The following is a 13,034-nucleotide window of genomic DNA, read 5'->3' on the forward strand; positions in this document are numbered from 1 at the left end:
ATAGTATTACAGATGCCCCCCACTTTTCCCCTCTCCCCCCGCACCCTGTGCCCACCCCACCCCAGGCCTTCCAAACACTATTGTATGTATCCATGGATTATGAATATATGCATATATGTTCTTTGATTAATCTTGTTCTGTCACTACATCCCCTCTTCCCTCTGAAATAGTTTTCTAAAAGATATAGCTTTGAAAAAAAAAGACCACATGTACTTTAAATACATTTCTATTTTTAAATAAAAGTTAATATTGATAAAGGATATATTTGAATAAAAAAATACCTGAGTTAGATGCACCTTAGGAACAAAGGATGCAAAGAGTGATTGCTTTTGCAAATACACACACACACACACACACACACACACAAAATATAATGATTCATTACTACTTGAGATGTAGCTGTCTCCTTGCCTGCCATTCTAATATGAAGCTTTTTACTGGATATAGACAAGAAATTTTGCCAGAAAGAAACCCAGAAAGCCCCCAAACAATAATATACCACAAAATAAAAGTCCCACAATTGTCTTGGTCAAGGTATTTGCTCTTCCACATTTTGTGGTAGGCATTTGCCCATTTCCAAGGTTATTCACTGTGGCATGTATTTCTATGGCCTGGACAAATAAAAGTTGGCAAACTGTACATTTGTTTTGCATATTGTCTAACATAGAGAAGAATAATGACCCCAACTTTGTAGTCCGTCAATAGACAAATTAGTATTTAAAAAGTGTGTTAAACAATTAAAATCAGTCAAACATTTAGTTGCTTTGAAATAAGTGTACACGGAGAGAGGTTCACCCTTGTCTTGAAGAATTTAGATCAGAAAATAACCTAACTAATAACTCAATCTTCTCTATGTACATAGAATGAAACTGAAATCAAGGAGGTGCCAGACAGAAACCATTCTAAAATGTTCCTAGTGATGTATGCATCTCAATGTGTGGCATTCTGGGGTCGGTCAGAGGTGTAATTTAATTGTAATCGACCAAAATGCTTTAGTGTTGGATTTTTCTGTATTTCCCATACACATAAAATCAGAATTTAATGTTACCATTAATCAATATCTCAAGTTTGCAGAATTCTCTGTGAATGTCACATTTTTCTTCACACATTTACACTGGGTTAAGAACATTGAAAAGTCTCATTATTTTACTGAAAACAACAACAACAACAAACAATAGAGACCTACCAAATGCAATGACTTTGGTCAAAGGCAAAATGTTAGTGCCATAGATAAAATCCAAAATGATTGATTCCAAGACTTGTATTTAGGTTTTTCAGACAATTTGTTTCTTAATAAGGAATGTCTATAAATAAATAACAAGGGTTTATACAGCTTTACTTCTACTGCCAAAAGAACTGTTCTAATTTTCATTGACTTTTAAAACCACACATGAGACAACATGGTCTAGTAAAGTTGAATTAGATCCAAAAGCAAGAAACTAGATCCCTTTTCCCAACCCAGTGTCCTATAAACAATACGACATTCTATTTTGGTTCTTCCAAATAAGACCAAAGTAAGGTTAGCTCCCTCTTCCTGACAAGGAAGTCAGTTGGATGATAGATAGGCCTAGAAGTTCAAACTGGAGTGAATATCAGAGTGTACTATTTTAACTTACTATTTTTAAAACATAAAGAAATACATAAAATTTAATGAGGTTAAGTTGTTAGCCTAATAAGCCAGCATTAAATCTAGCTCCTCCGATTCTCACATTAAGAGTAATTTTCGCTACAGAATGCACTGAAAATTTTAAAGAAAGATAAATACAAATTGTAATATTACAAGAGCAGAAATATATTTTCTCTAACTCTCTAGGAACATATTTATAGATGTTACAAACTAAATTATTTCATTTTACATAAATCCCCTATATATGTTAGAAATCTGGTAAACACGGTCAATGCATAATGTGGATGTTAGTACCATCCTTCTGAATGTACTGGGTAGATTTCCCCCTGTATTATTATCCTCAAAATTCTTCAAATGTAACTTTCTATCTTGATGTGTTCTTTTCTGAGCCCCACTTATTTCACAAATAGTTTACTAATAATTTCATTGAATTAAAATTTCATTTTTCTTTTCCCAGGATGTACTTTTGGGATATGCAGAAATTGCGTGATTGACTATATTACTATTTATACAATCCCCATCTGGAATAGGCATGAGAAAGAGATGTCATTTGATTAGAAAAAATAAAGTGTAGTTGAAAGTAATTTAATACAATGTTGGTTAAAGTTAATTTACTTGAGAAAAACAGCATCACAGATTACTTTTAATTGAAAACAGAAATTACTAAAGGGATGCTTGATGATTGAATTATATTAATGCCTTAAAACATTATTGCAATAATGGCAGAAAAATCAAATGATGCAAATATGAAGATTAGGATTAATTTACTCACCTGTAGGGTTTTTTAAAAATATCTTTTTATTGATTTCAGAGAGGGAGAGAGAGATAGAAAGACCAATGTGAGAGAGCATCATCTATCAGCTGCCTCCTGCATACCTCATACTGGGGATCAAGCCCACAATCTGGGCATGTGCCCTGACCAAGGAATCAAATCATGACCACTGAGCCATGCCAGCTGGGTGCATCTAAAGGATTTCTAAATTCATATATGTGTACTTGGATAAGATATAGCCATCAATGTGCCAATTCTAAATGACCATTACGGGTAACAAAGTTAGAAGTCTAAAGCAAAGAGTGGTTGAAAGGATCTTGTTCCTATTAAAAATCTCCTGTGCTAATATGGTGCTGATAGGGGTGGTGGAAATAGTAGGGCACTAGTAATGCTAATAGATATTATTAATCACGACTGTTCTGTCTTAATCAACCTGACCTGGTTGCTGTGTTGCGACGCTGACCACCTCTGGGAGTTTGCCCCAGGAATGCAGTCCATTCTCTGATTCTGGGAGTGGGATAAGCTGCTTGCCAGCATTAACTACCTTGTCATTGGACTTCAAGATTCTGTGAGCAGACACACTGACCACAACCCCGCAGCCCTCATCCTGCTATACCCTTCCGCCTGCATGTAGCTTTTCTTCCCTATCCTATATAATAAAAGGCTAATATGCAAAGAGACTGAACAGTGTAACAGCCAGAACAACCGAACAACAGGTCGCTATGATGTGTGTGACCACCAGGGGGGGTGTGTGGAACATGGTGGGCATTGGCTGTGGCAGGATGGTGGAGCAGGTGAGTGGGGGTGCCAGACCAAGGCAGGGTACCCGTCTCCTGTCATCAGGGTGAACCTCTGGTGGTTACTGAATATTCCTTGCTCCCGTGCACTGCAGTCCCACTCAGTGCTCGCACCAGCCCCACTCACATCCGCAGCCGGCGCTGGAGCTGCCTCTCACACCTGCTACTGGTGCCTGGCACTGATCCCAATCACTGGGCACCATCAGCGGGTGTGAGCAGTAGCTGCTGGCCACAATCACCCCTAAGGGCTTCTTCACCTCCCCTTGCTCCTGAGGGGGTATCAGGGCCAACAGCCACTGCTTGCACCCGCTGACAGTGCCGGCACTGCTCACACCACTGCTGGCACTGGCCCCAGTCACTCCACGCCATCAGCAGGTGCAAGCAGCGCCCATGCTGTCAGCACATCGGAGCAGCGGCAGTGAGACCAGGGCTGCCGGCAGACAAGGGTCCTGGAGCCGTGGCAGGAGGGGCTGGGCAGGGGTGCAGAGGATGGGCCAAGACCCACCCCTATGCCTACCACAGCCACACGGCCCACAGTTCCTTTCAAGGTGCACAAATTCGTGCACTGGACCCCTAGTTCATATATAATAAGCCAACTGGTGGGAGATATTAGAACAATTTTTTAAGGTGCCATACCTGATGGTCTCTTCTATTGCTGGCAATTCAAATGAATGCCTAAAAAAGATTCAACCTTGTCTCTGCTTATTGGCTTAGTGGCAACAGGCAATAATGGACCTGTTGTGTCCAGTGTCATTACTGGACTAAAGGGATCCATTTGCCTGTGAGCACCAAAGCCCAATAAGACACTAACAGGGGTTGGCACCTAAGAAATAATGGCTTATTTTCTGGAAGGTGCCCTCTCCCACCCTGATATAGGTGAGCTCCCCAATGTTTCCAGGCGATGGGTTACATAGGGTAAACATCATTAATTATGGCGACTAAGGGAATTAGCCAAGGTCTGTTGGGTAGGAGTTGTTGATCACTGCATCTGGTCCTGATGTCAGCCACGTAGTCAAACACAGTATCGCTTCATCTGATTGTGCTGCTTTTCTGGGCCTGGAGCTGAAACACAACAGAGGCCTAGATGTTATCTCTACATTGACTACAATTCTTCCTCCGTGGTCACCAGTCCCAGGGCTTTGTTTCTAAGATTATTTGATGCTGAGTCCTGAGGCCTCAATGAATAAAGGAGTAGACATGCAAAGAAGAAGGAGGCAGATGAGTCAGGGTGCTGGATGGGGCCAGTTTGAATCAAAGGGGAAAAAAGGAGAACATTTCATATTAAAGGACTGAAGTTCTGTGCAGTTATCCAGGTCAAGATGAATATGTGAATGGCTGGGGAATGCTGCAGAGCTCTTTAAAATGGTGGCAAGTGTGCTTCAACTACAAATGATCTGAACAGGGAACAGAAACTTATAAAATGTAACGCATTCTGTCAACATGATTCACTACTGGGAGAAGGGACGGGTTTGAAACTCAGTTAATGACAGGAAGAACCTAATCTATATATATCATACCTGCTCATTTCACTAAAAGCAGGCATTTCTATGCCTGCCCATGCACTCAGCACACATACACAAGCGTAAAGCAATAGCTAGGAATGTAGATCATTTGGTTAGATTTTCATAATTTGTTGTTTAACTTCCTGATTTCAAGAGTAATTTAACCTCAAACCAAGACTGAGGGCATGCAAGGCAGGTAAAATGCCTTTCATATGAGTAATTGAGAGCCAGATGGAGGTCTTCCTGACAGCGATGTTATTTACAACCATCACTTCATTTTAAACAAACAAATAGATTAGAGTTGGGAAGAGCTCAAATTTGAAATGAATGATAGTGGCAACATTAATGTCTCACTATATTGGAGAAGGATGCCTTCATTTTGCTGCAATCAGCACTTTTAAAAATTAAGACTAAATCTAATTAATTCAATGTTGGCAAATGTCTAGTCAATTATTCTCTTTAATACTTACTTTAATTATGATGGTTTTCTTTTTAAGTCAAAGTCTTTCAGTATATCTCCAATTTCATGGCTCTGAATGTGATAATGACCTCTAGCCTTGGCATTTACTTCTCCTATGAGATTTTAGATGCATTAATTCTAACACTGTCTTGGTTCCAAATGCAGCACATAATGATATTAAAGGGTGCAGTGACTAAACTTTTCACTAACTCATTGCTTTAATAAATTACCCAGATAAAAATCTAAACTACGTAGCACGCTATTCAAGCTTGTTTTTCCTTCACAGGCCAATTTTTCACTCCATGTCCTTGTGGGCCAGTCACATTAGACTTCCTTTTCAAATTAATTTGTTTTTCAATTAAAGGTTGACATGCAATATTATATTAGTATCCTGTGTACAACACAGTGATTAGACATTTATATAACTTATGAAGTGATCACCTTCAATAAATCCATATGGGACCATTTATTATTACAATATTAGAGACAATATTCCTTATGTTGTACTTGACATCCTTGTGACAATTTTGTAACTACCCGTTTGTACTTGTTGGTCCCTTCACCCTTTTCACCCATCCCCCAACCACCCTTCCATCTGCGAACCATTGATTTGTTCTCTGTCATCTATGAGTTTGTTTCCATTTTGTTTATCCATTTTTTTGTGTGTTTTTTTGTTTTTGTTTTTTTTAATTCCACATATACATGAAATCCAATGGCATTTGCTTGTCTCTGACTTATTTCACTGGGCATAATACTCTCTAGTCCACCCATGTTGTGGCAAATGGCAAGATTTCATTAGTTTACGGCTAAGTAATAGTCCATTGTAAATATGCACTGCTTCATCTTAATCCATTTATCTATAGATGGACACTTACATTTCTTCCAAAAATTGTCTATGGTAAATAATGCTGCAATGAACATAAGGGTACATATATCTTTTTGAATTGGTATTTTGGGTTTCATTGGATAAATAATCAGAATTGGAATTGCAAGGTCATAGGGCAGATCTATTTTTAATTTTTTGGAGTAAACTCCATACTGTTTTCCACTGTGGCTACACCAATTTACATTCCCACTAACAGTGCACATGGATTCCCTTTTCTCCATATTCCCACCAACACTTGTTTATTGATTTATTGATGATGACCATTCTGACAGGTGTGAGGTGATAGCTCATTGTGGCTTTAATTTGCATTTCTCTTATGATTAGTGCCATTGAGCACCTTTTTATATGTCTACTAGAGGCCCAGTGAATGGATTTGTGCACAGGTGGGGTCTGGCCAGCCCACCCTGATGGGGGCCGATCAGGCCAGGCCAGCCAAGGAGAGGGGCCACAGGCAGTTGGCCATCTGGCCTGCCCTCAATCGGGGTTCGGGGGGCTGATTAGGGGCCAGGCCAGCCAAGGGGAGGAGCCCTGGAAGGTTGAGGGCGGGGTGATAGGGGCCCTGATTAGGCCAGTTGGCCACTGCAGTGTGTGTCATAGCAACCAGTCATTCTGGTCATTCTGGTCACTTGGCTTTTATATATATAGATTGGCCATCTCTATATCTGCTTTGGAAGAATATCTATTTGGGTCTTAAGCCCATTTTTTTAAACTGTACTTTTTTTTTGGGGGGGGTGTTAATTTCTAACTATATCCTTCACTTTCTTCACTAGCAGAACTTTGTTGACATATCTCTGTATACCCAGACTCCTTTATTACAACAGCATTTTACCTTCTCACTCTCAAGCCTTTACTCAAATGATACCAGCTCTTTTAGTCATCTAGTTTTTTTAAATCTCTCTCTCCTCTCTTTCTTTCATTACAGTATGTGTTTGGATTTCTACCTCCACTATTAAATTTCAAATACTTTAGAGCAATTATTGTCATAATCACTTCTGCCCATATTTGCAAGTGGCAGAGTGATTTGAAATAAAAAATAAGTGAAAACATATTTGATTTTTAATAAATAGTAACTGAAATTTCTGATAATTTAAAGGCAAAAATGAGATAATGTTCTTAAATTTGTTATCTGGTTTTAAAGATACATGAGTGGAAAGAATAATTGCAGTTCTTTATGTTCCTATTTTTCATTGACCCTAAAAATTCAAGAATAAACAATGTCATTGAAACTTGATTCTCAAAGTTTATCACACTACAGTGTTTCAAAACCTTCTGTCATTTAAATATACCTTGATGCTCTCTTATTATTTATTTAATAAGTTATTTTGATTAGCTTTCAAAAATGTATATATTTTTATTGATTTCAGAGAGGAAGTGAGAGGGAGAGAGAGATAAAAGCATCAATAATGAGAATCATCCATTGGTTGCCTCCTGCATGTCCCCTACTGGGGATCAAACCTGCAACCAGGGCATGTGCCATGACCAGGAATTGAACCGTGACCCCCTGGTTCACAGGTCTATGGCTCAACTACTGAGCCACGCCGGCCGATTAGCTTTTTCAAATCTATTTTAAAAATTCTATCAGTATGAAAAATGACAAATCAGTATCATTTGATAGGCAAAAATATATACATATGATGAAAAATAGTATAATTACAAGTTAAATATTAAAGAAAATAGATATAAAATATATTGATAATAAATCTAATAATCCAAAATGAAGAAATGGGAATAAATTACCCAATGACATAGTAATGTTAAATATGAGTCAATGGTTAAGACATTTAAAAACATTAAAGCTCATGGTTCCTTAATTTAAAAAAATATATATATAAATATGATTGTTCAATTTTTAAATTTGCTATTAAATAGCACAAGGAGCCCTTATTTTCATGGGATTTGTCATTTTAAGGGAGGAAAAATAATTCAGATGCCTTATCTGATAAGGTTGGGTACTGATGACTCATTTCCAAACAAAATGACATGTAAGACTTTTGTTCCACAAACTTTTATTTCAGGAAATCTGATGCAATTTCTTGAATTTTTTTTCTGTTATATTTTAGTTGATGTTGGAAAAATGTTGAAAAATAAGTTCCTTATCCATGACCATTTCCATTCTGGAAAAAAGCCTGCAAAGACCTTTTATTAAATCTTTTATTTGTTTCTTCTTAATAATCAAATTATTTTACCAAGTTTTTCTCATGAGTGTATAACCAAATAAATTGTTCAACTAAAAACACATTCTCAATATTGATTGTACAAGACAGATAATGAAGTTAGAGTATTTGTTTCTAGAGCCCTTAGTATACATGGTAATATTATATAGCAAGGTTATTATTACCTTTTATTGAACAGTTAGCCCATGCCAGGCCTTGTTCTATATATAGTATTTTACTTAATTCTCACAATGGTCCCTCACAATTATACTTTGTGTGTGTGTGTGTGTGTGTGTATTTTCACCTTTTACCACAAAAAAAGGAAAAATTGGTGGATCCAAAAGTGAAACCTAAATCTAATCAATTGCAGAGGCACACTTTTAACTCAAGTTGTTTTTGCTCATAATTGGGGAAAAGCAGAGTTGGAAAATATTAACTCAATAACAGATGCCCCAATTTTAAAGAAAATTTACAACAAATATTTTAACTTCACATATTAAAGAGCAATCCTTTTTGATCACTTAATCTGTATTTCAATTATAGCATATAAAGATTTCGATTTTGTAAATGAAGACAAAATCTGTGCATGGGAGTGGGGTGTCCCTCGGCCCAATCTGGGCACTCTTGCAATCCGGGACCCCTAGGCAGAGTCCTTAGACCTGGCCAGCAGTCAGGGCCTATTAGGGCTTTCCTTCCCCAGGCTGCCAGCAGCTGGCCCCGCCCCTGCCGGTGCCACTGCTTGCCATCTGGGCGGCACTGCTCCCCCTGCTTCCCCCAGCCCCCCACCAGTTGCCTCCCTCTGCGGGTGACAGGCATAGGATGAGATCACTTGGCTGGCCTGGGCCTCCCTCTGTGGGGCGATTGCTGGCCATCCCCACACACCCGCCACAGCGTCGCTGGCCGGTGTGGGGCCCTCTGTGGGTCCATTGATCTCAGGGTCCCCAGATTGATCGCCCTGCAGAGGGAGGCCCTGCCCACCTGCCTCAGCACTGCCAGCTGGGTGGCCTGGGCCTACCTATTTGGGGTGATCATGGGGCATGACAAGGCCCCCTGTGCGAGTATGTCATAGCATGTTCATCCGGAAGGTCGTCGGGACAGTCATTCTGCTGTTCATTTGTTCAGTCGATTTGCCTATGATGCTTTTATTATTCTAGATTTGCAGATAGCACTAAGATTCAGTTGCATCTTAACTCTCATAATGAGTGACAAGAAAAGCACAGAAAGCCAGGGTCCATATACAGTGAATCCATGCTGACTCAAATACATTTGAATACTTACTTCCTGGATCTATTAAGCACTTAGGCTGTTTTCTTCCAGTAAGTAGAAAACTTGAGAGAGATGCTACCACTGCTGTCACTGCCCCTACTAAGGATGCTGCTGGTGAGGTGAGCTCTGGTCCCTCTACCCCAGCCAGAAAGCCAATCCAATGCTGGATCTGGTGGTGGTGCCCAAGGGCTCTCTGGTGAATGAGCAATGGAAATTCATGTTGAGAATTTCTCTGGCTCAGGCAGTAGCCATTCTTCAGAAGCACTGTCCCATCATCAAAATGTCCAGGTTCTCTACAGTGAACAGTCTCCTCTAAGCCATGACCTCATCCTGTTTGATGCTTTCAATCAGAGACTTGAGGTGATTGAAGTATATTATTTGACTAAAATAAAGTTAAAATATTGTGGAATACATTTTAACTCTCAGGCCATAGCTCCCACCATGGAGCAGACTGACCAGTCTTTCGGTGCAAACCATCCTGGAGTGTACCACTCCACTGAGCAGCTCTTCCACTCAACTTCAGAGGACTGTCTTCCTCTTTTCAGTTAGACTCGCAGACAGAGGCACCCAAGTATGAGCCCAATGTTGCCCATGGTCTGGCTTCTCTCCAGATACCCCACAGAGCAACTGTGAAATAAATGAACATCTACAGTGGAAACAGCCCACAGGATACCAAGGCTCCCTTGATGACCCCGCGCTGTTTCCTGGACACTGTGTATGCTGAGAGTTTGAGATGGAACTGGACCCTAAGGTTTACGACTTTGCCTACTTGTTGCAGGTTGTGGACCTGGCCTGTTAGCAGATGCCAAGATGTGGGTATTTGAACATTCAGTGTATTTTGGTGGTTCTTGCCAAGACATTCTTAGCATGCTTGGTTCTCCACACAAGGTCTTCTATAAGTCAAAAGACAAGATGAACATTCATTCTCCTTCCCCTCCTAAACAAGTTCCATCCAAGTGCAATGACTGCGTTTTAAACGACTTCTCTCTCAGAGTGGGCATCCTCTTTGACTCAAATACGCACAAAGTGAAGAAGTTTGTCCTTCACACCAATTATCCTGGGCATTATAATTTTAACATTTATCACCGTTGTGAGCTCAAGATCCCAATAGCCATAAAGAAAGAAAATGCAGATGGTCAGACAGAAACATGCACAACCTATAGCAAGTGGGACAACACCCAGGAGCTCCTGGGTCACCCTGTGGAGAAGCCTGTTGTCCTTCACAGGTCCTCCTCCCCAAACAACACCAACCCATTTGGCTCCACATTTTGCTTTGGTCTTCAGCTCATGGTCTTTGAGGTTATGCAAAACAACCACATTGCTTCGGTGACTGGTGACTCTGTATGCCTCCCCTCCCCCGCCCAAGGCCTGGTGCCCATCTGAAAACAGCAGAGCTTCCCTAGGGACATCACCACCCAGTTCTCCCATGGAGCTGTGCATTGCATCCTGCTCAGGGGGCCTTCATGTGACACCTGTGGGTTTTCTTGGACACCTGGCCAGTGTTAAAGGGCTGTTGTGATATTCTGAGATGGAGCTCAGCCCGGGTGCTCTGCCATGGGTGAGAGACTCAGCTATTCTTCTGTCCGTCTTTAGCCTGGTGGTGCTAACAGGGAACACAGACTATACAAAGAAGCACAAACTTTGAGCCTTGATATCTGGACCCAGGAGCTTTCGAGCAACACTTAAGGAGGCAGGGTTCTGTCTCTCCTATCCCACACACATTGGAAAACTTGGGACTCTCTGTGGCTGAGGATACAGGCACCCAGAACAAAGACAATGCCCTGCCTTTGGCCCAACATTGCCACATGACCTTTAAGGCAAGCAGGTAGCATGTCTATAGTACTTGGTTGCAACTTTTGCATTACATCCATTTTAGTTACTTGAGCCAGCTGTTGCCAGGGTGGCCCAACTGCCCTTCCTGTCCCTTTCTTGCATGCGATCTCTGCCAGGCCCAATAGACATATCCAACTGGTTGAAACAGCTTGCTTTCATCCAGGTATGTGTTCAGGCCTGGTTCCCACCCTTCTTAGAGCCAGCCTTCAATGTTGCCTCTGTCCTACTATGCCCCAACCTGGCTGGCAGGGTTGCATGCTTCCATCCTATTTGCCTCTTTAATTCAATGCCAAAGTTTTAGCCAAAGACATCTTCCTCCTTTGTTGTGTTTCAGCATTCTGTTCTGCACTGTGGCCTGATTCCCTTGCCCCGACCCTGGGCAGTTGTCCCCTGGCTGGGCCTCTTGGGACTCAAGAAAGCTGGGATGCTCAGTTTCTTCATGGGTCTTGCTAAGGAAAGTAGCATATGTGCTTTAAAAATATTAAACTTTTGAAAAGAATTGAGAAGTGAAATGTATAATTTTATCCCATTTTTAATATTTTGGTCTAGCAACTCATGATACATAGATAACAATTTTGTGAGTTTTTCAACTGTGTGTACAGATTTTTGTAAATATGACTCTTTTATACTTAATTCATAAACAGACTCATCTTGTATAATTTAATGATGAATGTGCAAGGGACCTGCCCCAGGTTCCTATGTGATTCCTGGGCCTACATCCAGGCTTGTGTGGCACTCTTGTGACTTTGTGATTGGCTGGTGTCTTCCCATTTGGACTGTGGCCCGACCAGAGACACCCTACCCCAAACAGCCCACTACTGGGTCAGCCAGGACTGATCTCATCCCGCTGGAATGGGGGAACTTTCCTCATGTGCTGCCCACACCTCTGCTCCAATAAAAACCTGTGCCCTCAGCAAAGGATCACCATGTGCTATTGCTAGGATATTTCTACTAAAAAAAAAAAAAGAGTAATTATAGTTTGGCCTTTCTCTGACCCTGTTAAATCTCAGTAGAATTCCTAACACATAGTTAAATGCGTGTATGAAAGTAGCAGGCAGAAGGAAGAAGCCAAAAGCCAAGCCAGAACAAGATTTTTTTTTTTCATTTAAAAGAATTCTAAATTATATTTGTCAAAATAAAGTAGAAATATTTATGTAAATACTAGAGGCCCAGTGCACATAATTTGTGCACAGGTAGGGTCCCTAGAGGCTGTCGGCTGCTGGCCAGGGTCTCCATTCCCCCGGCTGCCTGCCACCACCACCAGCTGGGGCAGGACCGGCTGGGAGGAGGGGCCATGGGGGGTTGGCTGGCTGGCCAGCCCCACCCCCTGGTGGAACTCCTGATCAAACTCCTGGTTGAACTCCTAGTTGAGGGGACAATTGCATATTAGGCTTTTTTTATATACTAGAGGCCTGGTGCACAAAAATTTGTGCACTCAGGGGAAGGGGGGGTCCCTCAGACCAGCCTGTGCCCTCTTGCAGTCTGGGAACCCTCGGGAGATAACGCACTGCTGGCTTAGGCCTGCTCCCAGGTGGCAGAGGGCAGGCCCAATCTCTAGGTGCTGCCCGTGGTCTGGCTCACAGCCAATTGGGGAGTTGGGGCGCCACCCCCTGTCATACACAGAAAAGAACAGATTGGGAGGTTGAGATGCCACCCCTAGTCACGCTCAGGGTAGGGCTGATTGGGGGGTTGGGGCACCGCCCCCTGTCACACTCACGGCAGGGTCGATAGGGAGGGT

At 41.5% G+C, this 13,034-nt stretch overlaps 1 pseudogene; it reads left to right on the forward strand.

Annotated features, from left to right (window-relative positions):
* Nucleotides 1-9,623: 9,623 nt before the first annotated feature.
* Nucleotides 9,624-10,875, forward strand: LOC102770867 (annotated as a pseudogene).
* The last annotated feature ends 2,159 nt before the right edge of the window (nucleotides 10,876-13,034 follow it).

The sequence above is a fragment of the Myotis davidii genome, unplaced genomic scaffold (genome assembly GCF_000327345.1).
Source record: "Myotis davidii unplaced genomic scaffold, ASM32734v1 scaffold260, whole genome shotgun sequence".
NCBI lineage: Eukaryota > Metazoa > Chordata > Mammalia > Chiroptera > Vespertilionidae > Myotis > Myotis davidii.